The sequence below is a fragment of the Pelodiscus sinensis genome, chromosome 1, assembly GCF_049634645.1.
Source record: "Pelodiscus sinensis isolate JC-2024 chromosome 1, ASM4963464v1, whole genome shotgun sequence".
Taxonomy (NCBI): Eukaryota; Metazoa; Chordata; order Testudines; family Trionychidae; genus Pelodiscus; species Pelodiscus sinensis.
This window is the reverse complement of record NC_134711.1, coordinates 268,857,052-268,883,238: the sequence shown is the minus strand read 5'-3', so window position 1 is coordinate 268,883,238 and position 26,187 is coordinate 268,857,052. Positions and strand designations below refer to the sequence as shown.

General features: G+C 43.2%; 1 long non-coding RNA gene across 1 annotated transcript in view; it reads left to right on the top strand.

The window, feature by feature from the left end:
• LOC142826471 (uncharacterized) overlaps nt 1-23,776 on the top strand; it is a 44,858-nt gene extending 21,082 nt beyond the window's left edge. The window contains exons 2-3 of the long non-coding RNA XR_012900618.1: nt 20,610-20,740; nt 21,233-23,776. This is a non-coding gene — a long non-coding RNA (uncharacterized LOC142826471). The remainder of the gene's footprint in view (nt 1-20,609; nt 20,741-21,232) is intronic.
• The last annotated feature ends 2,411 nt before the right edge of the window (nt 23,777-26,187 follow it).

Sequence of the window (26,187 nt, the reverse complement as noted above, 5' to 3'; positions counted from 1 at the left end):
GGATCAGGTCTGCCTTCACTGTGGTAGCACCTCATAGTATTTTCCTCTCCTACTAGCATGCATCACTTTTTTTCTTTTCTGGATTGAGCTTCAACCAGAAGCTTTCTGTCCCTTGCAGAGTGGTATCCTGAGCAGTGAGATTATTCTGACAGCAATGTCAGGAATGAATATGTTTATCCAAAAAAGGAGTGTGGGCAAGATTGATTCTGGTTTCACTGTATGTGTGAGAGTTCTTGAGGAATAAGAGTAGTTGCCCATCAACATAGTCATTTCAAGGTTCTCAGCACGGTTCTCACCTAGGGTCCTATCCAGCGAGCTTTAAGATATTTTAAAGCTTTGTACTAGTTCATATCACCATAATGTCTGAACCTCTGAGTGGCAAATTATTATTATGGTTTCTTTAACCTCCTTCCCCTCCCCCGATCTGAAAAAGAAACTGGAGATGAGGGAACTCTGAAACTCACAGAATTTGGCCCAGTATTAAATAAGAGCTCCTTGCCCCAAGGAGCTCTCATTGAGTGGCGGGCACTATCAGTGTTGTTCACATACTACCTTTTGTTCATTGTTTGGCACCTTGGTTAATTGTTTGATCGTGGCACAGGGGCTTTGTGTGTGCAAGACTTGGCCATTCAGAGAGATGGCTGTAAGATCTGAGGAGATAGGACTGCCATACAGTTGCCTTCCTGAAAAACCCCATCCTGGCGTTGGGGTGACTTTGCAGGCACCTTGCATTTGTTTCCTCTCCTCAAGAACACTTCTTCAGCTTATTCTTTAGGCTAACCCCACCCTGTCACACAGGTAACTTATCGCCACGGGCATCTCACTTCACAGAATAAAGTCCAGTACTGTAATTTGAGAGGTTCAGGCTCTGCTGCCTCCATGTGACTCCAGGCTCTTCATCTCAGACTGGCAGGCTCTGGGCTTACTCCTGGATTTCCCTTCTAAAGTTCAAAAGCTCAGTGGAAGCAATCACACAATGTTCACCCACTGTGAGCTTAATGAAAGTTTCATGTGACACCTGGGTCTTTCCCAGCTCTCCCCTCCCCTTGTGCAGAACAGTGGTCACAGTGACACTCCCTGGGCTTTGCTTTTGTTCCAAGGCTGCTCCTTCCAGCCCCTCTGCTTGCAGAGCTCTGTACAGCCTCTCCCTTGGGCAGAGAGTGAGAGCCTCACAACTGCTCTTGCTGCCCCTTCCTGAAGGAATTTCAGGCCTACTTCACCCCATCTCCCTATCTGTAAGGCCCACGTGCCTTCTCTTAAGCCTGTCTGGGATCAGCTCCTTCAGAGCTGTGAATGAAATTTGCTATATACAATCAATATGTTATTATTAGGGCTATCAAGCAATTTAAAAAGTTAATTGTGTGATTAATTGCTCTTAATAATAGAATATAATTTATTAAAACATTTTGTACATACATTTTCAAACATACAGATTTTAATCGCAACACAAAATACAAAGTGTCCTGTGCTCACTTTATGTTTATTTTTGGTTACAAATACTTGCACTGTTAAAAACAAAAGAAATAGTGTTTTTCAATTCACCCGAGACAAGTGCTGTAGGGCTTGATTCAGTTTATCATGATGATAGGGGAAGTTGCAAACGTAGAATTATATAAAAAGGATGCATTCAAAAAATAAAACAACATAAAACTTTAGAGTTGACAAGTCTACTCAGTCCTACTTCTTGTTTAACCTATCACTCAGATAAATAAATTTGCACAGGAGATTTGCAGGAGATAATGCTGTCTGATTCTTGTCCACAGTGTCACCAGAAAGTGAGAACAGGCATTTACATGACACTGTTGCAGTCACATCACAAGTTACCAGATGAGCTAAAGATTCCTATGTCCCTTCATGGATCCAAAGCAGTCCATGCTGATGACAAGTTCTGCCAAATAACAATCCAAAGCAGAGCATTTCAACATCTGAGTCAGAAGCCACCAGCAGAGAACTGATTTTTGATTATTCAGATTGTATAGTTTCCACATCAGAGTGTTGCTCTTTTAAGACTTCTGAAAACATACTCCACACCTCACCCTGCTCAGATTTTGGAAGGCACTTCAAATTCTTAAACCTTGGGTCAAGTGCAGTAGCTATTTTTAGAAATCTCACATTGATACCTTCTTTATGGTTTGTTAACTCTGTTGTGAAAGTGTTCTTAAAACCAATATGTGCTGGGTTATCATTCAAGACTGCTATCTCATGAAATATATGGCAAAATGCAGGCAAAACAGAACAGGAGACACACAATTCTTCCTCAAGGAGTTCAGTCACAAATTAACACATTATTTTTTAATGAGCATCATCAGCCTGGAAGCATGTCCTCTGGAATAGTGGCTATAGTTAGGAGGATTTACAGCCGCTGGCTACGTCTACATTGGTCCCTTTTCCGGAAGGGGCATGTTAATTTCAGAGGTCGTAATAGGGAAATCCGCGGGGGATTTAAATATCCCCCGCGGCATTTAAATAAAAATGTCCTCCACTTTTTTCCGGCTTTTAGAAAAGCCGGAAAAGAGCGTCTACACTGGCCCCGATCCTCCGGAAAAAAAGCCCTACTTTGAAGTAGGAATAAGATCCTCCAGAAAAGGGCTTTTTTTCCGGAGGATCGGGGCCAGTGTAGACGCTCTTTTCCGGCTTTTCTAAAAGCCGGAAAAAAGCGGCGGACATTTTTATTTAAATGCCGCGGGGGATATTTAAATCCCCCGCGGATTTCCCTATTACGACCTCTGAAATTAACATGCCCCTTCCGGAAAAGGGGCCAATGTAGACGAGCCCATTGTGTCAGGTCTCTGGCTCTGTTGATGATGATAAGGCTGCTTGCACTTGCGCTCGATGATGTGGGCCCAATGACCACCGCAGACCCAAAGAGAGCCCCCCAAGACCACAAATCAGATAAGGATTGAAGGTGCCTGGACAGGTTTATTGTTAAGCTAAGTACAGTAATAATTGTCAGTAGACTACCGAATCACTACAACATGTACTTACAACAATGGCCTCAGCTCAACCAGTGGGAAACTCCTACTTCCCCCCAGCTGAACAAAGACTGTCCCCCCCAAGACACCACTTTATATACAGGTACAAACAAATTACACATCACTGTCAGGTTGGCACCCTCTTACGCTTCTTAGATACCACCCATTGCCCTGAAACTCATGGTTTGATTAGATTATCTCTATCCATCATGCTGTCATTTTAGACCCTTTCCTGAACCTGGTCCGGTATCTATGGGGAGTGGGTACAAAGGTCTTTTAAAATGACCTGGTGGTACCATGTGCCTCCAACTTATGACTTGCACCAATTACTGTTCCACACCTGGGCCTATTACCTATTAGTGTTTTGTACTCTCAGCCCTGTTTGTGCCAAGTTCTGAGAGCAGGGGCCTGCCTCTTGCACACAGCTTAGCTTTGCTTTATATTAGCTAAGGTTTGTTCATTGTTAGCTAGGCCTCAGGCCTCAGGCCTCTAACCATGCCTGTGCTATACTGGCTTATGTTTTAGGCCTCATCTTACTACAGTGACCAAAGCATGAGGCATATCTAGCATGTAAATACCTTGCTATGCCAACTACAAAAATGCTATTATGAATACCTGTTTTCTCTTTCAGGTGGCATTGTAAATAAGAAGCAGGCAGCATTATCTCCATAGCTATAAAAAAAACTTTTGTCTTGGTGATTAGCTGAACAAGAAGTAGGACTGAGTGGACTTGTAGATGCTAAAGTTTTAAATTGTTTTGGTTTTGACTGCAGTTATATAACAAAAAAAAATTACATTAGTAAATTATACTTTCACAATAAAAAGATCACACTACAGTAATTGTATGAGGTGAATTGGTTTCTTTTGCGTATATTTTTACAGTGCAAATATGTGGAATCAAAAATAATAATATAAAGTGAGCACTGTATACTTTGTATTCTGTGTTGCAATAGAAATCAATATATTTGAAAATAGATAAAAACATCCAAAAATAGTTAATACATTTCAATTGGTATTCTCCTGTTTAACAGTGTGATTAATTGTGATTAATTATTTTTAGTTAATTGCATGAGTTCATTGTGATTAATCAACAGCCCTACTTCTTATTATTCTATTATAATGAAATGGTAACTTGCTATGTCAATGCTAAAATTATTGTATCAGAGTTATTACAGTGTGGGATGTGATGCCGGTGATGGGCCAGATTCTGATCTGGCTTACATCGTATAGTACCTGGTTATAAGGCCAATTGGCCTTGTGGTAGAGTGAGATTTTGCTCGGCTTGAGTAAAGGTATTAGAATCTGGTCTGATAGAGGTGCTGTGCCTTGGTCTGTCTTTCCCCACACAGAAAATGAAAAAAAAAACTTCATTTACTGTTGTGCCCTTTCTAACCTGATTGAATATAAAACCCATCCACTATAACTCTGATTGTCTGGGTTATCACCATTTGACATCTGCACATCTGATTTCTCACAGGGCCTCAGAAACTTAATGGTCCTAGGCCTGGCTCCTGCAAAGAGCTATGAACATACATGGATGAGTAGTCCCAATCCCTTCAAAGGGAGAAGTCATATGTATAAAGTTACTCATGTGTGTAACTCTGCAGAATTAGGGCTTAGTCTATGAAACCAATTATTAGAGAGACAAGGTGGGTGAAGTAATATCTTTCACTGGACCAACTTCTGTTGGTGAGCGAGACAAGCTTTTGGGCTTAAACGGAGCTCTTCCTTGTCTTTCTAATATCCAGGGACTTACATGGCAACAACAATACTGCATTCAAAACCAAATATTGTTTGTTACTTTGGCTCAAAAATATTGCTTACGTGCAGCAATTCTTGATGAATTCAATTCTGGTGTTGCAGTTAAAATGAATGTGAGTAGTTAATCAATTGTTGTATTTGATTTTTTTTGACAGATTAGTTTTCTACAGGTTGGAGAAGGTTACTTTTAATAAGAAGTAGAAAGTTGATAGATTTAGCAGATAGTTCTGTTATGCCTACTTTGTAATGATTAATGCTCAACTTCTGAACAGGTCTGTGCTGAAAAGGAAATGTCACCTGTTCAAACACAGCTTTGTATTGTCTTGGGCTAATGTATTCAGTACTTATCAATGCACTGATCTGGTGGGAGTTTCAGGGAATACACTGAAGTTTCAGCAAATGAAGCCTGCTTTTGTAGACCTTTACTCACCAAGTCTCAATAAGAGCTTTGCCTGAGTCAGAAATGCAGGAGCAAGCCACGCAAGGCAGTAAATGGAACATATGAGCAAACGGGCGTATTTTTTTTTATTACTCAGGGCATACCGGTGTGGATCTGAGAGCTACACCTAGAAATTCTTGGAGTTTCTTTGCTTTTTTTCTACAAAGTCAGTTGCTGAGCAACATTTTTTTAATTTCTTAAATATCCATTTCTCTTTCCTCTCTCTACTCAGTCTAATGAAGATTTTACAAGCTTCTGTACTCTGGTTTGAGACACAAAGCAAAGAGCTACTTTTTTAGGCCTCAACCAATATTCCCACTAATATTTTCCATCCATATGTGGATTTTTCCATCCCTGTGCAGAATATTTTTATGTGCACGGGGACATGTGCAAGTGCACCACCAGTAGAAGCAAAAACCTAACCATGGGCACCTTACTAATCAGCTAGGTGGCATTGGAATCTCTCTTCAGTGGCCATACAAGAGCCCAGCTTACAGGAAACACTGGCTTAAACTCAGGAAAACACTTAAAAATGTGAATAAAAAATAACTTAAGCAAATGAGCATTCCCAGTGACTTCAATGGGACAATTAATGTGCTTAAATCATTGAAGGGCCAGATTTTCAAAGGCATTTAGTCACCTAAAGATGCAAATAGGTGCCTAGTAGGATTTTTAAATGCTCCTAAACAGGTTACATGCTTAACTCCCCTTAAAATAAATTCATTAGTGCTTCTTGCAATAACTAAAAATTAGCCAATTTGCTACCCAGATGTACACTAACCAGCATTTAGGGAGTAGGAATAGCAGGAAAGGGCAGATCAATGTCCATGAGAGAGCCTATTACTTGTGAATGCTCTTCTAACACTAGAGGAGAAATTACAGTGATCTCATTCCGTTTCTCCTAGCCACTTGCTAATTCAGGCTATCTGCAGAATTTAGCCCTTTTTGTCTATTTGTAAGCAGATCAAGATTTCCATGAATTTGTCCATTGCTCAAAATGATATGACACATAGTTTCTGTGAACACATTTCAGCCTACTGTTTAATCAGACTAGGAGCCAAAGGTTGCGGTCAAAGGCCAGATTTTCAAGCATAAACCAGGGATGATTATGTTTATGTGCATATTTTATAGATGGGGTTATAATTTCATAAATTGTGGTGGTTTGGAACTGAAAATGCTTTGGGTGGGTATTGTTAAATATTTTAAGGCTTTTAAAGAAACTAACTTTCAAACAAAATTAATGTTCATACATTATTTGAACTTAAAAAAAATCTTTAGAATGTTATTTGACTAATACTAGAACCATGGGAATGGAAATATTAGTGCACTGATCAAATACAAATATTTTTCCTTCAGTGCCTTCCTCTGTTCAGTAAAGACAATCTATCTATCTAGATATCCATTCTTAGTGCATATTCCTGTGTATGTCGAGGGTGGGCAATAAGTTTTGAAGGGGGGCCACTTTGTGGATTTCTGAAGTGGCAGCGGGCTGCCCTGGAAGGGGCAGAGCCTCGAGTGGAAGGGGCAGGGCCAGGAGACTTTGCAGTTCACTGACCCTGATTGACCCGGGGGTGGGGTGGCATGTGAAGTCTTAGCCCCTTTGCCCCCACCCTGCGAGGGGCACGCAGAGCCTGGAGAGAACCGCCAGCTGTTTTGAACAGATGGCAGCTCCCTCTGGTGCCATGTCCCCCTGGTGCGGTGAGGAAACTTTGCAAGCTTCCCCATCCCCAGGTCTTGATTGTCCTGAGTGCGGGGGAGCGGCAGGATTGCCATGGACCAGGAGCCCTTTTGAATAGGCTCCTGGCTCCAGTTCTGGGAGCTGCAAGCCATTTAAATAGCAACAATGTAAGGGGCTTGCTCCCCCTGGGCAGCTCCCAGGCAACACATTAGCAGTGGAGCGGGGGAGGCACGAACCCTTTCAATTGCTTCTATTTAAAGGGCTTACGCCTTCCCGGTGGCTTCCAGGTAACCTGGTAGTAACCACCTAGCAGGTGCAAGCTCTTTAAATAGCAGCAATTGAAAGATCTTGCACCTCCCTGGTGGCTCCCAAGAAACAATGCATTAGTGGCAGAGCTGGGGGCTGCTGTGGTCCGGATCAAAGTGCTAGGCAGGCCGGATCCAGCCCTCTGACAGCCTCTTGCCCAGCCCTGGAATATGTCCACATTATAATTTCATCCAACACACCTTGCTGATCTAGTCAGCATATGAATAAACTAATCAATCTGGAATTCTGGTTCAATAAAAATGTTTTTTTCTCTCTGATAAATTGTCCAGATTTCTTAAATCTGGCTAGATAGCTGCAAATGTTGGGTTTATTCAATTTCCAGTTGAATTCACACATATCTTAAATATGAGATCAGTTCAATGTGTCTTGTGAAGAATTTGAAGTTTGCTAAGGCTAATGTTTTTTTCCACTGAATATTATAAGAGGCATAGAGGTAGAAGAGAAGATGGATATTGACAGCCTAAATTAATTGTATTGGATGTGATTAGTGAGACAAAGTGAGATGTGATTGAAATATAAACCTAGTTACCCATTCCTTAGTTACATAAGTGATGATTAATCAATAAGAAAGGAGTGCTAGTCTGGTAAACAATTGATAGCCAGAGCAAAATGACTCCCTAGGGTTTATATGATTAAAGTGTTAGTTTTAGAATAGCAATTGCAGTCTTGTAGGAGCTGCGATATTAATTCTTTTGATTGCAATAAATATCAAAATAGTATAATTCTGTTGGAAATACTTCCTTTTTCTATTTTAGCTGATTCAAATGTTTTCAAACATGTCCTGTGAGTAATTTGTTTAATATGAATATATTGAAAATATAGATAATAGTTCCCATAGGCCAAAATCATCTCCTCAGAGGCCAGTCAGCATATCTTGTTCAGGGAGAGGAGGACTTCTTTCCCCCTTTAGGATACCAAGTGGTGGTGAGTTGACTTTACAACTATTATATCAGCATAATGGGTGGTTTAACAACCACTTTAAAAAACTCCCCGCGCCGAGGCCGACTTACATCCAAATTCAACTTAGCATACCAGTTCCGACTTACATACAAATTCAACTTAAGAACAAACCTACAGTCCCAATTTTGTACGTAATCCGGGGACTATAGAGAACTTTCTGGGTGTCTGGCTGGTGAGTCTTGCCCACATGCTCAGGGTTTAGCTGATCGCCATATTTGGGGTTGGGAAGGAATTTTCCTCCAGGGTAGATTGGCAGAGGCCCTGGAGGTTTTTCGCCTTCCTCTGTAGCATGGGGTACAGATCACAGCTAGAGGATCTCTGCATCTTGGGGTCTTCAAAGTGTTTGAAGGCTTCAATATCTGAGATATAGGTGAGAGGATTATTCTAGGAGGGGTGGGTGAGATTTTGTGGCCTGCACTGTGCAGGGGGTCAGACTAGATGATCATAATGGTCCCTTCTGACCTTGGAGTCTATGAGACTTCCTGTACTCTGCTTCAGTGGGCCCAGGTTCAAATCCACCTAGTGGTGGTTATACTAGCACTTATGATGTAACCCGGGGACTTCCTGTATAGGCATCTCTACCCTCTGAGCTAGAAGCCAGCTGGCTTCCAGCCCATGCTGTAGAGGTCTCTTGATCTTAGCTGTTGCTGTGGTCTAGGTACCACTTGCATTGCTCAGTAACCACACTAGGGCTACGTCTAGACTGACATGATTTTCCGGAAATGCTTTTAACGGAAAAGTTTTCCGTTAAAAGCATTTTCAGAAAACAGCATCTAGATTGGCATGGCATGGCATGGAAAAAAGCACTTTTTGCGGAAAAGCGTCCGTGGCCAATCTAGACGTGCTTTTCCGCAAAAAAGCCCCGATTGCCATTTTTGCAATCGGGGCTTTTTTGCGTAAAACAAATCTCTGCTTTCTACACTGGCCCTTTTGCGCAAAAGTTTTTTGGAAAAAGACTTTTGCACAAACGGGAGCAGCATAGTATTTCTGCAAAAACACTGACAATCTTACATGAGATTGTCAGTGCTTTTGCGGAAATTCAAGCGGCCAGTATAGACAGCTGGCAAGTTTTCCAGAAAAGCGATTGCTTTTCCGGAAAAAGTGGCCAGTCTAGACACAGCCTAGGTGTGTGGGTTACACTTGCACTTCCCAATCTCTAGAGAAGCTAAATGGATGAAGAAGTGGAGGACCTGTGAAGGGGAAGATCCTTGTGTCCTATTCTCCCATTTCTTCCCCAGTTCCTCTGACCAGCAATATAAGGGAAAGTGGGCCTCATAACATTCAAGGATTACGTGTTACCCACACACTTGCTTGGTGTGGTGCACTGTCCCATATAGTGGCACTTAGACCATTTAACAGAGCGGAAGAATGAGCGTGCTCTATGGTCTTAGCTGAGAGTTAACTGGCTTTTAGTTCAAGCGGAAGAGACTCATTCACAAAGCTCCAAAGACCCCAGGTTTGGTTCCACCTGTCAGAGTACATCTGTACTCCTTACTACTTCCCTATAGCCTGCTTCCACCACGTGCAGCACAATGGCACCAGTTCAGCTAGGATAGTGGTCTCCAACCTTTTTACACCCAAGATCACTTTTTAAGTCTCAGAACAGGCGAAGATCTACTGCCCCGCCCCTTCCTTGAAGCCCTGCCTACATTACATAAGGAAATCTAATGTAAATGTACTGCACAGGTGCACAGTTCAGAGAGGGCTCAAGAGCTACTCTTAGAGCCCCTGAGATCTACCGGTAGATCGCGATCTACTGGTTGGTGACCACGGAGCTAGGAGAAGACCCTCCATATCTATATAAGAGGCTCCTAAAGATTATATCAGATCTGTTAGGCAATAATTACACATGGGGCCTAGTTCTTTTCTGATATCAATGTAAATCTTGAGTAGCTCTGTGGCAATTGTGTTGTATTAGTGTAAATGAGATGAGAATGGGGCCCATGATGTCTAAATTAAAAATGATAGTTCTTTCCACTCGCTTTTCCAAGTTCAAGTCTGCAGACTTTCCAAGGTTTTCACTGCCACATGAAAGCAGATACTGTGCATTTCAGAGAGCCCCTGAGAAGTGCCTTTAATGTACTAAGCAGCAGATGTTGAAGTGTAATTCCAGGCACTGATTAGAGTTCAAACAAGAATGTACTGTCTGTTTGGCTATAATCTTTACAATGCTGCCTAGACTTTTGTTTCCTCTTTAGCTCTGTTTACCAATACAGACCTAGAGTAAACAGAAACATGAGATTTCATTAACTTGTTTTAGATGAGCTGCAATAAAAGCTGCTAATGGGAGTTGAGGAGAGAATAGGGGAAAGATCAAATGCTCCTAAAAGATATTTATACAACATAGGAGTTTTGTGACCTGCAATTGTCATTTTGGAGCTATTAGCACTATCGAAGAAAGAAACTTCAGTTTCAGAAGACCTTGTGATGAAAGTAGGTGGGGGAATAATTATACTATATGCCAAACCTTACCTTTGTACAGGAGAATCATATGACAAATGCCAGAGCAAATAGCCTGTCAGTGAAGCATAATTTTCATTCACTTGTTCATATTTCTTGTATGAGTCCCTGTGTTTTGTGGGTGTTTTTTAAAAGTGGGAGAATAATTAGCCAATTATAATGTGTGTGTGTGTGGCTATTATAGTATTTATTATATTTTAGAATTTCATTTTATTCACTTACAAATGTTTACAATTGTTACTTTATGCAGTCGAAAAAATGTTAACATTTGTGACTTCTGTAGACCGATCAATTTCTTCTGTAGACAGATCTCTACTGCACTGTTAAGAAGCATCTACGCTTTTCTAGTATTTTTTTTCAGCTGCTCAAACCACATTTAGTTTCCGTAAGAGAATTTTACCTGCTCCTCAGGTCAGAATTTCCATTGTACTTTACCCTTTTTATAGATAGGTAGATTGTTATTTTAGCAGATTTATTCCTTACTCATAGCCACAGTGCAAAGGGCTTTATTATACTTTTATAGATACTTGTTCAATAGATATGTCCTTTCAATGGGGTTACGTTCTTACAATTAATTTCAGCAAGTGCCACAACTTTAGAATTTCTCTTGAAATGGGCCAGTAGTAGTAAAATTACATGCTACTTAGCACTTTGGATCTGGGAATTATGGAGAGCCCTTTCATTTTCACAACTTTGTTCAAAATATTTGTTCTAGCTATGCCTTCCTGAAAATGAAAGAAATTCTTTGATGGGAACAACTTTGCTGATTTTATCATTCATTATTATAGAATGATTTTTTTTCAAAGTATCTGACCTTATAAAAATATACTAAGCAATCAACATAATGATTGAAAGCACTATATTTACAGTAGTGTTATCAGTATAGCGTTAGGGCCATTACCTCTAGTGCAACACATCTTTGAAGATTTCAGAGGGATTTCTCACCACTGATTCTGAAGGGTGACTTTTGTGGAATCTCTACTTGGTGGACGGAGACTTAGAAAAAAAGTGGTGTGTCAATTGTTATAGAGAAAGTCACTGGTTTTATGTTCATTGTTACCTCTCAAATCAGCTGGACACAGGCCACCACAATAGCTTATTACAGTACAATGAAAAAGATTAGTTGCCTGACTTTCTTAGACTTTGCCTACACTGGCAGATGTGAAGCACTGACAGTCACAACGCTGCTCACAGAGGGCAGCAGAAAAACTGCTATTGTGCATCCACATTATCAGCTGCCAGTACAGTAGCATGACCATGGTTGTGGCACGTGCAGTGACATTTGGAGCAGTGTACTCTGAGCAGCTATCCTACAGAGCACCTCTTCCTCCTCTGCTGCTTAAGGTTGTGTGAAAGCGGAGGTGGGCTTGCAGGCATCCTGCGTCCTGTCCCAATGCCCCATGGTGCATTCTTTGCAACCCAGCAACCCCTGTGCATCCATCAGCATTTTTGCAGAGGGACCATAGTTAACACTGGCCAGAGCACAGACACAACCCATTTTAAACACAAACATGTTCCACATACCTATCATTGTCAGGCTGCCTCAGAGAGAGTGCACATAAGACACAAGACACCCAAAATGGTGAGTTAACCCCTGGGGTTGGAGAATTCATTAGTACAGGGCCTTGCAGTGGTCTGGGCACCTGTGTCTTAGGGAGAGCCAATCTTGCAGGGAGACCCTAAAATCAATAGTGTCCACACATTTTCCACAGGCTGTGTTCATCCTGGCAGACATTTCACTGCTGAAGGTGAGAAGAGAAGCAAGGAAGGATGTTCTGTGGGACTGCGGCTTCCATTCGGGCCCTTACGCGGCTTGTCCATGTGCAGCAGTGGTCTCTCCGTTAGGGTACAGTGGCGAGGGAATGTTACTCTTAATGGGACAATGAATAAAGCAGCTCTACCATGGAGCCTGTGGAGGCAAATAGCCCAGCATCTGCATGGCACTTTCAATGAGATCTATGAGGCCGATTACCATGAAGTGAGGAGTCCATCAACACCCTGTTCGGCATCTGAGCAGACCTGTGTCAGTACTAGCACCATCCAAGCCCAAGTCTATTTTCTGCAACCCTTCCACCCCCAACAACTCACTTCAGTGATTCCAGAAATCAAAGCCACTTACCAGGCTCATCCTCTGCTGTTTGTGTTTCCCTCCAGCTGCTGCGACTGGCTAGCCTCCTCTGGGGTAGAAAATAGCTCCTGACTGCAAGCATCTGTGGATGCTGAGTCATCCTTTGGCTCAGGGTCTCCCTCCCACTCAGCACACTCGTCCACGATTTCCTCCCCATGGCTTGGTTTACTTTGATGTGGCCACTGAGGCCCCAAAATATCCACAGGGGTCCTCAGAATGGAGGTGGGGTCACTCCCAGGTATGTCATCCACCTCTTTGTAGAACCAGCAGGTTGTGGACGCAGCACCGGAGTGGTAGTTTGCCTCCTGCACCTTGTGGTAGGTATCAGAGGGGTAGCTGTGTTAGTCTGAATCTGCAAAAGCGACGAGGAGTCCTGTGGCACCTTATAGACTAACAGAAGTGTAGGAGCATAAGCTTTCGTGGGCAAAGACCCACTTTCGTCAGATGCATGTAGTGGAAATTTCCAGAGGCAGGTATAAATATGCAGGCCAGGATCAGGCTGGAGATGACGAGGTGGATCCAATCAGGGAGGATGAGGCCCACTTGTAGCAGCTGATCTGGAGGTGTGAATTCCAAGAGAGGAGAAGCTGCTTTTGTAGTTAGCAAGCCATTCACAGAAACGGCTGAGCTACAGTTCATCTTTAATCAACTCTGGATTAAACAAAGACTGTGAATGGCTTGCTAACTACAAAAGCAGCTTCTGCTCTCTTGGAATTCACACCTCCAGATCAGCTGCTAGAAGTGGGCCTCATCCTCCCTGATTGGATCCACCTCATCATCTCCAGCCTGATCCTGGCCTGTATATTTATACCTGCCTCTGGAAATTTCCACTACATGCATCTGACGAAAGTGGGTCTTTGCCCACGAAAGCTTATGCTCCTACACTTCAGTTAGTCTATAAGGTGCCCCAGGACTCCTCGTCACTTGTGGTAGGTATTTCACAGCTCCTTCACTTTGACCCTGCATGTGCATCCCAGTCATGACCCCTTTCAATCATGCATCTTAACATCTGCCTGTAAATACCATAATTGCTATGCCTGAGCTCAGCTTGGACTGGGCAGCCTGCTCTCCCCAAATACTTATGAGGTCCTGCACTTTGGCATTCCGCCAAGTAGAGGATCAACTGGTGCATCGAATAGACACAGTCACCTGGAAAGGTGCGCTGAGAGCACACCACGCCTCACCGAGCAAAAAGGAAGAGGACTTTCAAAATTCCAAAGGAATGTGAAGGGCGGGTCTGAGGGTTGGTCACTTGAAGGGCAGTAGAGTTCAAACCAATGACCAGAGAGGCAAGAACAGGCATTGTGGGACAGGTATTAGAGGCCAGTCACAATGTAGTAGTACACCCAGCATCCACATTGGCACCCCAGTGCTGTATCCAGAGCACAGCAAGCTGTACACCTCACTCAGAGGTGATTTATCTAGAGCTCAGCAACTGCTGAAGTAGTACAGTGTGGAGGCCTCAGGAGTTACAGCACTGGGAGCTGGTTTACTGTGCTTGCCAGTGTAGACCTGGCCTTAGAAGTCAGAGGCATCAAGAGGTTCTTACTGAGAGGCTATAAAGTCACCAAGACACCAAGACACAGTAGGTTTCCTCTGTAATGTACTTCTGTGTTCTGAATTTACTCTCCAAGGGCTACTTGATGCTGCCTTTGGTAAGACCCACAGCCATGCATGACAGAAGAGATACCCAGAAGTTCCTCAGCAAATGAGTGCTGAACTCACTTAGCATGCTGTTCAGGGATTCGCTCACCACAATAACGTGTCACGCCTGGAGTCAGGCGGAGATCACCCAAACAGCAGTGCGCAAAGTGACAAGGGACTGCCATACCTAGTGGAATTCTAACACACGACACTGGGTGAGGGCATAAAGCAGAGCATAAATCTGTGAGTGCAGAGACAGAAACAGTGGCAAAAATGTTGCTGCCTTCAGCAATAAACAATGCAGATAGTTCAGCCGAGCCCACAGAGATGTGGTGCTTGTATGCAAGGCTGCCGGTTGCAGCTATTGAACGGTAGACTATGTACTGTTTGCTTTCTATGATTATTTGTTTATGTTTGCTGTTTTGTTCTTAGAGTGATGCTATACACTGCACTACACACAATTAAACTCCATCTGCTTTAGGGTGAAGTCCCTTTGTTGGGTAGCATTTAATATGTCCTTCCATACATATGCAGGGATTTCTTTAATGCTTTCCCAGATATCTCCCTTGTCCTATATTTGAAGTGTGCATCTACCGTGCTCATTCGAGCCTTTGAGGTGGGGGGGGACATGGATTTGATAAGGAATTTCTGCTTCTTGGGAATGGCAGAACACGTGCTGTGGCCTAATGACAGCCTCTTTTTCCTACTACAGTGTCTGCTGTAACTGGGACCAGGGTAAAATAGGATAATCAAAAATTTGGATAATCCAGAGACCGGGCAAAAAGCATCAGCCCCAGATGGCAGAGGTCGCACAATCAGTACTGGGTGGAAGGCTCCCACCCAGGGCTGACAGCCATAGCCTTTCCACATGGAGATGTCAGCCCAAGCCCACTGCGCAAAGCTGTCAGTCTCAGTCCTGATGCCTGAGGTCGACAACTGGAGCCCCAGCACCCTGAGCAGACAGCCTATTCAGTTAACATAGGGAGTTGAATAAAAAAGATTGGATAAATAGAGTTCCTCTTTTTGGAGTTCTTTAGTGTGTTATGTGCACAGCACCTCCTCATATACATTCATATAGCCTTAAGAGCACCATAGTTCTGCTTCCTTTTTAAGAGCTCCTTCTGTTCCCATTTAAATCAGTGGGAGCAGGACTGGATCTTGAATGCACATGGATTTTATGTTGTGGCATGAAGTACTTCTGAGATTACAGTATGGGCTGAATCAGGCTCAGATAAACCACTCATCTTGTCCATCAAGCTGACAAGAGGCCTTTTCCTCTTTAACTAAATTGATTTTCTTCTCACCCTTCATTGTGACATTCTAGAGACTGCCAACTCAAAAAAGGATCCTAGCTATTGTTCTGGAGTCATGAAGCCCTTTTCGGAAGGCTAATGTGGGTGAAATGGAAAAAAAAATATTTGATCATATCTGCATAAAGATCAACACAGATTTTTTTTTTTATATCTTCAGTACTAGTGAATGTTTTACCTGACCCATGGGGATTACTGCATCCACTCTTAAGGTATACACATTGCAGGACAAATGTATGCATTGTAACTGTGTGTCTTACATAAACGATAAATTATTGATGTTTCATTGATAATAGTCACCAGGCAGGAGAACATTCTTATTGTGAAAGAGGCACACAAGCCTGAAAGGGGGTTAAAGAATATGGTAAAATAGAGGTGAGGATCCAGAAGAAAAAAAACTCCAGTTCATTAAGGCTTAATCTGGTCCAATTTTTTTTAAAAGTCAATGGCTCCAAATAAACGTGAGAGCTTTAATTGATGTGACAGGCACTTGGAATACGACAGACAGCCCAAGCACTGCATTGTGAGATTGTGTAATATTTTAACAAGGATCGTCTGTTCTTGAAAAGTTTCTGACACCCAAAGAAGCTTCTTTGCATTGTTACCAGGCATTCAGGCAATCTCATCCCTCAGCTGAGGTACTTAATATGCTGTCTTCACTGTGACAACTGCCAATCATGTCTCATTGTACATTCCTTCCCGTGTTCCCTTATGGCCCTTTTACAGATACGTTCTTGTTAGTATTACTGCCTTTGTCATGTTCTTACTGATACTGAAAATGTTTATTTAGCTCTGACCTGCAGCTCTAGAGTCTAGACTCACCCTCTGCTTGGCATCTCTGGCAAATCCCATGGTGCCAATCACATGGCTCTTTTGATTGGCTTTGTGATTCTTTTCTGTGGTTTGTGTCATCAGCAAGACTGTTCAAGCAAACCCTTGTAACTCACTGAAGTTTAATAATTTTTTAATTATATGCTCATTGTACTCACATGGTACAGCCAGTCAGGGCTGTTTTGGGGGGTCTAAGAACCTGAGCTTGTGGGTACTATTTCTGAGACACTTTAAATATCAGGGATAATTTTGTATTTTATTTTTTTAGCTTTTTTCATTAAACAGGCATTTTTCAAAATGTAAAATGAAAGTTTATTCTGGCGATTTTCTGAGAAGATATACAGCTACCCAGATCTACCTAGCCTTAAAGGAGTGGGGGTGCTTTACATTTGGCTCTTCTGTTTTATTATGTTTTTGTGGCTGTGTTTTCAGGAGGGAGCAACTGCAGTTATAACAAATAGTGTTGGAGCGGCTGGTTGTTCTGAAATAAATTTCTTTGAATTTTTAGGTGAACTGGAATTCAAAAAAAAAAGTTCAGGTCAAACAAAACATTTTGTTAATCAGAAAGATAATGTTTGATTTTGATTTGGTGTGGGGTTTTTACATTTAAAAAGAGCAAAAGATATTTCTAAATAAAACAGAATTCAAGTACAGAAATCAAAATGTTTAGTGTCAAATGATTTATTTTAATTTTTTTCAACACAGACAGTTGGGTGAAACCGACATGAAGTTTCAAAATGTTTTAGTGTTGCAAAAATCTGCATTTTTTGCAGAAAAGTTTTGATGAAAAATTTCACCCAACTCCAGAAGGAGGGCACTGTAGGGAAGGAGACGAAGAGGAACTTTTATTGAGGGGTGACAAAGGGAGCCAAAGAGGGAATGGAAAGAATGTAAGGGGGCAAGATCTCAGGCGAAAAAAGATGATAGAACACCATTGAGGAATTGGTCCAAAATCTCCAGCGGGGAGAGGGGAAAGTGATAGAGGAGCAAAGAAACACTGGGAAGAGGAGACAGCACAAAATAAAAATAATATTTAGGATGGAGGCAATGGGACAGAAACCAAAATACACACATGAAAGGGAAAGACAAAACTAAATGCACAAAAATAAGTTATAAAAGCAAAGTCATAAAAGCATTAAAAGTTGGGATGGAAAAAGTGTGTTTCACCATCCGTGTTTCTCATTCTGCAATGCAGTGCTGAACAGCACTCATACAGCCACTTTATTCTTCTACCTTCACACACAGAATAGTAACTAAATAACCTCTTAATATGTGGTTCCTAGACAGTGGTCAACAGACTTACGGGTGGTTTGCAGTAAGCTGAATGAACTTGTGACGATGGCTTGTCACATGATGCTGGTTCCTCTTTGCTTGCTGCTAAAATGCTAAAAACAGAGTAAAACTTCCCTAACATGAGCCATTGCTGAAATTTTCACAGAGATTTTGAATAGGAGCAGATGAGGTCACTGGCATCACAAATGGTGGGTCGAGCCCTCGATAAGGCACCCTCTATAGCAAAATGTGGTTCACACAATGAAGCAATTTGAGAGCCCTATAACTATCTCAATTTTGGTTTGCCTTGGGTTTACTTTAGCCCACTCCAACTCCTTGCTGCTCTGCCATGTGTTTTAATAAATGTATTGCTGTTAGATCACTGGCAAAATAGATCTTTTATCTTACTTTAATTAGTGTTGATATAGTGTTTTATTTTACTTTAATTAGTGTTCATCAGCAGGTCTCACTCAGAAAGTGGATGTAGTTAACAAATTATAGTATCTGTCATGTTTACAGAGCACGCTGCATTTTAGACATCTTTTAGACATTTTTAGACAGATCCTCTTAAGCGTACCCAGGCTTGGCAGGACTTGGCTTCCTTCATCCCTCTCAAGAATAGAACTCTGACTGCAGTCCAAGCATGCTTGTGTCTCAGCCCGCCTTTTTCCCAACCGTGTAAACAAGACCAATCCTGGAGCTGGTACCTGCAAGAAAACTTTTGTCTGTACCAGAAGCTGGACACTCAAAAGACCTTTACTGAAACAAATATATAATTTATCCACCCAAAGGTACATAGCCAGCAGAGAAAAGGTTTGAAACAACAAAATATCTACACAGCTGGTCTTGCATTATTTACCTAACATCCTTCTCACACATATATTGGCGCGCAATCTCTTCCATTTTCCTGTCATTTACTTTTGCTTCCATTTTCTCTGTGCTATTCAGATCAGTCATTCTATCTTCCCATGAAAGTGGTCATTTAAAGTGTGTACCCTCATTTCCCATATCAGTTTCAAAACGACAGCTTCATGTGGGTATCTGGTTACATGCCCCAGAGATATCTAGCACTTCCTTCTGACTCTGGTGGAAATGAATTGCTGGTTGGTAGTTTCCTCAAATTCACAATCTCAGGCTGTGTCTAGACTACACCTCTCTGTCGACAGAGAGATGTAGATTAGGCACGTCAAAATTGTAATGAAGCAGGGATTTAAATATCCCACACTTCATTGGCATAAACATGGCCACCACTTTTTTCCGAAATGGAGCTTTTTATAAAAAAATGCCAAAACCTGGCAGTCTAGACGCGGATCTGTCAAAAATAAACCCTTTTTCGAAAGATCCTGTATTCCTCAAAAAATGAGGTTTACAGGATTTTTCGAAAAACGATTTATTTTCGACAGCTCCACATCTAGACTGCTGGGTTTTTTTTTAAAAAGCTCAGTCATGAAAAAAGCGGTGGCCATGTTTATGCTAATGAAGCACAGGATATTTAAATCCCTGCTTCATTAGCAATTTCAACATGCCAAATTTACATCTCTCTGTTGACAGAGAGGCGTAGTCTAGACATACCCTCAGGCTCCAGAGGCTGATACCATATCCATTGAGCCACAGGAGCCTGCCCATCCCACCTCCCTACCATCAGCTGATGCCAACTCCAGGACTGGGGAAGTTGGAGGTGTCTGCCCATCTCTTTACTGGTGAACCTTATCCTTTACTTGCCAATTTTTTAGTAAGTTCCATTCAGCTCAGTCCCCCTACACTTGTGTTGGGAAAAAGATCATTCTGCTGCATTGTCCCGCATCTTTCTGCCAGAGCTTCACCTCCAGCAGCTGCTGCACAGTCCTCATCTTCTTTCTCTCTAAGCAGGGGATTTAAGAGTAGTGTTCTTTTTGATTCTCTGCTTTGGCTTTGAGAAAACATATCTGATAACTTGGCTGGAGCCAAGTAGGTAAGCATTTCCCAATTAAGAACTCCCCACCCCCATTGTTTACTTAACATCCCTTGGTGTTCTTTTAGGAAATACCTTGTCTCTGTAGTGGTTCTGTTTCCTGCTTGTTCTTCCTTACAGCATCCTTTGATTACCTCAGTGTAATCAGAATAGTATCAAGCAGGTATATTTTGTACATATAATATTCTTAAAATGAATATAGCTGTCTCTCTCATTCTTCACAGCATCAAAATAAATGCTGCATATTCTCCACACTTCAATCTTATAATTTGGCTATTGCACAAGCAAAAATAAATACACACCCCATGAAAACTAGAAAAACTGGTTGTTGTAGATTCACATAAGGTTTTTTTTTTCCCATTAGAAATTCTACCTTTATTGAGTTTATCTTGATTGGCATGCAGATCAAAGTAAAAGAGTAATAAGTAAAAGAATACCTACAATGGAATCTGCAGAAAGAAGCCACTCAGTAGATAATTTCACTTGGAAAATTATATTAGAGGATTACAAAAATGAAAAAAAAATATTTTAAATCTAACTCATACTGTATAGTTGAAGAGCCTTCTCCCGAAGCCATTACTCAATTGTGTAGGTCCATTGGCTTCAAAGGGTGAACTCGATGTGATAAAAGGCTATAGGACTGGTCCTAAACATTGTGTCTTAACTGCTTTGGAGTACCAGTGTAACCGAACAGTTGCATTGTGTAAATGAGATCCCACTAACAGAGCTTAATTTAACCCACAGTGGTAATTAAAGCTGTGTGAATAACCACTCTTTTGATTCAGTGGCTGATCTGAAAAAAAAAAAGCCCTTGTTTCAGGTGGTTTCTTTCATTTCTTAGAAAACTGAAAAAAATGTGAAATATTTTTGTTTCAGGTTGATCAAAACATTCTGAAGCCATTGATCTAGAAGATATTGTGGGCTATTGGTTGGACAACCCAGAAGGAAAGAAAAGAAAATGTGGAGGCAATAATACAAAAGGAGACTATAGAGAAACAGAGGGAAAGGTATTTATTTAGAACAGGGGTGGGTAACCTAAGTCCCGGATACAAGATGCGGGGTTCCCGGCTTGCTGGATCCGGCCCCTGAGGCTTGGAGCTCCCCTCAGCCCTGGGGAGCCTGCACTGGTGCTCTAGCCCTCACCCACACCCCCACTAGGTTGGAACACACAAAATCTACTAGCCCGAGCTCCCATAGTTTCTGGGATGTGTGCAGAATGTGGGAAGCATCTTTCTCCTTCTCAGTTGGACGCCTTGTCACTGAGGTGTTTTTATTTTCTTCTCCCTTGTGTGCGGCTCCCAACTGATTTTCCTGTGGGTCAGTGGCCCCGAACCCAAAACATTTTCCCCAGCCCTGATTTAAAAGTATCCACCTCATTCTTTAGAATTAAAAATGCCTATGATGGCAATGTGCAACTCAAATCCTGCAAAAATAATTGCTATTATTTGTGCATGGGAACAAAATAGAAAGATCTGGACGTACTTGCTTGTGCTTTGCAGGAAAATAAAATAGAAGAATTTCCCGTCTTTCATCCTTTCTATGTGTGGGCGTTCTGATTGTGTACTAAGCCTTACCAAGACACAGCCAGCTCGTTGTACCATGATGATGATGAATTTCAACAGGGTGAAACTTGTCTGTGGTACCCCACTGGGCCTGGGAAAACAGTTGTAGCAGTGAGTACTGCACATTCTAAAAGTAAAAAAAATGAGGCCAAGTTTACATGCCACTGCCTAAAGTGCTTTCTCAATTTTTGGCTATTTTATAACATATGATACCTGGAGCTGTGTGGAAATGTTTGCAACCAGTCTAGTAAATTTTTGGCTGCTAATGCTGATTTACATAACACAAATTTCACACATGCTCTGGAGTAGTAGAAGGCAGTTTTCCCCAAAAATAATTATAAGCTATTTTGGACCTGCTTCATCACTGTGTTATTCTTGTTGTACACTAGTGTAACTTCATTGATTTTGGTACAACTTCACCCATGTAAAACTATTGTAACACAGCTGTAAACCGGGACCTTGCATTTCTTCCATATTTTCTCTCTCAAAGTTCACTGCCTGCCACAAAAGAAGATGTTGAGACATTTTCTACACATAAAAGCTTGTTAGATCTCTTTTTGAGCAGGCAAGAAAATACCAATGAATTATTGAGAAGCATCCTGTATATAGAATATTGAAAACTATGTTTAAATTATAAACTAACACTTTAAATTTTGGGATATTTTCTGTATGCTGCTTGCAGGCTAGAGGCCTTGAGGGATGCATGTAAGCTAGGATTTCAGACAGAAATTTTGGAGTAAAGTGGGATGAGTTGTGCCTCTCTGATTAAGGGAGCAGCCTGCTTTGTCTCTCCTGGTTTCTGGGTTCTTATGTGCCATTGTTCTGAATTGTAAGACATACAATAGCATTATGTAGAAATCTTCCCATCTTTATTATTTTAGGTTTTGTTTCTAAATTCTCTGTGTCTATGTTGTAAACATAACACTGGAGATGATATTTTATAAAGTGTATAGAATCCTAAAATGTAATCCATATGATCTGAACGCGTTTTTATCTTGATTGTCTATTATGATAATCCCCGCTTCAATGGCTCAGCTGAGCTCTTTTCAAATGAAAGCTTCTCTCCCAACTCTTTAAGTCTCTTTAAGAGCCAGCTAATGCAGAAGTAGGCTTTCATGAATCTGTGGGCTTCAAGCCTTCCTCAGCACATTCACTGTTGCGCATGCCCCAGCTTGCTGTATTCAGGCAGGTTGGGATTTCCGAACAGGTTCTTCAGCCCTACATTCCATGCACAATCGGCCAAAGATTTATTTTTCAAAAACAATGTCAAAGTAGTTGCCCTTATAAAAAGTCTTTTTTGTTTTGAAAGTTTCTGCCATTTCAAGAGATAGTCCCTATTTTCAAATTGTGGGAATGCAGCTGGAACTGGCAACAGCACTACAACACGGAGGAGATATAAGTGATGAAGGAGAGAGGATAGGGCTTTCCCTGTGGGTAAAAACACACCGCTTGCCCATGGCAGTTGACTTGGGCTAGTGGGGATTAGACTAAGGGGCTGTTTAATTGCAGCGTAAATATTCAGGCTCAGGCTGGCAGCCAAGCTCTGGAACCATGTGACATGGACGGGTCCCAGCGCTTGGGCCACAGCTTGAGCCCAAATATATTCACTACAGTTATACAACCCTGTATGGCTGAGCTCTGGCAAGCCTGTGGCTGCGTCTAGACTGTAGGCTTCTTTCGGAAGAAGCTTTTTTTGTATCTCTTCTGAAAAAAACTTCTGGTAAAAGAGAGCGTCCACACACAAAAGCACATGGAAAAAGCGATCTGGTTTTTCAAAAGAGAACGTCCAAATTGATTGAACACACTCTGGCATAAAAGGCCTCCTGGAACCACTTCATCCAGGGCTTTAGGTCACCAGTTGTTTCTGAGTGCTGGTGCCAGAGCCGTGCAGAGACATGCGCTTAAAGGGACCCCCATGGACAACCATTTCTCTGCTACTTCTGCATGCTTGCTACCTCTCCGAGGGACAGCAAAGCTCTCACAGTGACTGCTGTGGCTGCCTTGGTTTTTTTTGGATGCCACTGCTTTGTTCTTTGAGCCTCGGAGCCGGATGGCCCCACATGGCCATACTGCAGTTTTTGCAGCACTTTGTGCCGGCTGCTTTCCTGGACCTACACGAGTTGGATCCCAAGCTCATTCTGGGGACCCTCTCCCTGGGTGTGGGAGCTACACTCTATCAACTGCACCCCACTGTGGAGAGGCATGTTTGGAGGCTTGACGCCAGTTCTGACTGATGGGACTGGCTGGTTATGGAGTGGTGGAATGACCAAAACTTCCACATGCACAAGGCCACCTTTTTGGAGCTGAATGCCTGGCTCGCCCCTGCCCTCCGGAGATGCAATAACCACCTGTGGCCCACCACCCCCCTGGAGAAACAGGTCATAATCACCTTCTGGAAGCTCACCACCCCTGACAGCTACCGGTCAGTGAGCAACCAGTTCAGATTGGGGAAGTCCACCATCTGGGCCCTCCTCGTGGAGGTAAGGCACTCTGGGACTGCAGTCATTCAGTGGGAGGGAGTCCTGGGTAAGGGGGACCTTTGGGAAAGGCGGAGTTAGGGGCTGTGGGGGTGGAGTGGGGGTGGGGTGAAGCCCTGTCCCTGGGGGGTTGTGCTGTCCCACCCTCACACAGTCCTGCTGCTGGGGGTGGTGGCCTCATAGGGGTGGCTCCTGGGATGCTTGAGGGGGTGCAGGGGAGGGGAGCAGGGCGGGTACCTCCCAAGGGCTCAGGCACTTCCTCTCTCATTCCCTGTTTGTTTGTCTCCTTCTGTAGTTTGCGAGGGCCATCAGCTCTATCCTGCTGCGGAGGGTTGTCTGTCTGGGAGACCTGGACCCAATCATGGTCAGATTTGCTGCCCTGGGGTTCCTGAACTGTGGGGGAGCAATGGATGGGACCTGCAACCAGATCTGTGCACCAAACCATTGAGTGGCCCAGTATATCAATCAGAAGGGCTACTTTTCGATTGTGCTGCAGGCCCTTGGTGACCACCAGGGACACTTTACAGAAGCCCGAGTCTTTAGAAACTCCAGCCTGTACCGCAAGCTGGAGCCGGGCACATTTTTCCCCTGCCATGAACTTGCCATTGGGGACTTGCAGATGCCACTGTGCATTGTGGGGGGTGTGGCCTACCCACTTACACCGTGGCTGATGAAGCCGTACACTGGCTACCTGGATCCCAGCAGGGACCAATTTAATGCCCACCTGAACCAGGATTCAGGTGGAGTGCACTATGGGCCACCCCAAGGCACGTTTCAGGGGCCTCCTGACCCGCCTGGATCTGTCCTCCACAACATTGTGGAGGGGAAAGGGAAGACCTTCCTCCAGGGTGGGGGCATGTGCTCAGGGGCTGCCTGCTGCATCTGCATGCCACACACAACTGCTGCACATGGTTGCACGTGCACGGACTGTAGCATGACGTCCAGCCCAAGCAGCCTGAGTGACACTCACTCCCTGTCCCCTTGTGCACCTGCCTCCCCTGCCCTAAGTGTGTGACAAAGTGAGAGCACTCACTTGAAGATCCCTCCCAGGCTTCCGAGGAGGCCTGGGAGATGTCCTGGCTCACACCTCCTGTTCCTGCTCCTCCTCTTCCGCCTGCAGCTGGCCCTGGACCTCCTGCTCCTTCTCCTCCTCCGTGGAGACCTCTGGCTGGGTGATGACAGGGGGCTCCAGGCCAGAGTCCGTGAGGATGGGTGGGTAAGACGTTTCTCTATCCCCCCCCCAGGATTTGGTGAAGCTCCTGGTAATAGGGGAAGGTGTGGTGTGCTGCCCCTGAGTGCAGGTTGTGCTCTCTGGCACGCACATATCCCAGTGGAGCTCTTTGACTTTACTCTGGACCTGCGGTGTGGTCCCGTGTGGGTGTCTGTGCTCCACCAGTGACTTGGCCATCCGGTCATAAATGTCCACATTGCGGTGCTTGGCCTGGAGATCCTGCAAGGTGTTCTCCTCGCCCCACAGCTCAAGGAAGGACAGGATCTCTGGGCCAGACCTCTTGGTCCCCTGGGTGGATACTGGGACCCCTGGGGCTTCATGGCCGGCTTCCTGCCACAAGGCTTGTCCAGGGTGCCTGCAACTTTAAGAGGGACCAGGAGACAAGAACTGTAGAGTCCTGATTACTTTGTATGGAGTGGCCACCAGGGCACCTGGACTATTTCTTGGAGGCCTGTTCTTTCAAAAAACAAAACAAAAAACAACCCTCTTCCCCATCCACACATGCCTTTTTGTGAAAGAGCTCTTTCGGAAAAGGTATTCTTCCTCATAGAATGAGGATTACCAGCATTGGAAAAACCCCTCTGTTCTTTCAATTTAGATTTGAAAGAACATGATTGCAGTGCGGCCATTCTGCAAGTTTTGTCGAAAAAACAGCCAATTTTCCAGCAAAACTCTGTAGTGTAGACATACCCTGAGTCAGCTCACACGACCCAGCCACTGCTGTGTAATTGTACTGTAGATATCCCCTGTGAGGGCTACAGGCCTTTGTAACTTTCTCTTCCTGGTTGGTCTGACATAGCCTGAAATTGTTGACCTTCCAGGCATGCTACATCTATCTGACTGATGGATATTTGGAGAGGACTGAGGGAAGGGTATACTTCCTTTAATGGCTGCAGCGCAGAGAGTTTTTCTGAGTGGCTGGATTGGTGGGTTCCTGTTGAAATGAACATTTTAGCTCTGCTGAGATTGTAATGCGCAGTTAATGGTGTACTAGAGTGCCTAGAGTCTAGGATACACATCTTTTTAGTTAATTACATCTAAACAAATAAGTTCATCCCTGTGCATATAGGGCATTGTATTTAAAGTGTGGGACTTTGGTATCAGAATGGAATCAAATTTGTTTTCCATTCATTTTAATGACCAAATAAATATACAGTACTGGGAAACCTGCAGAAGGTCAAGTC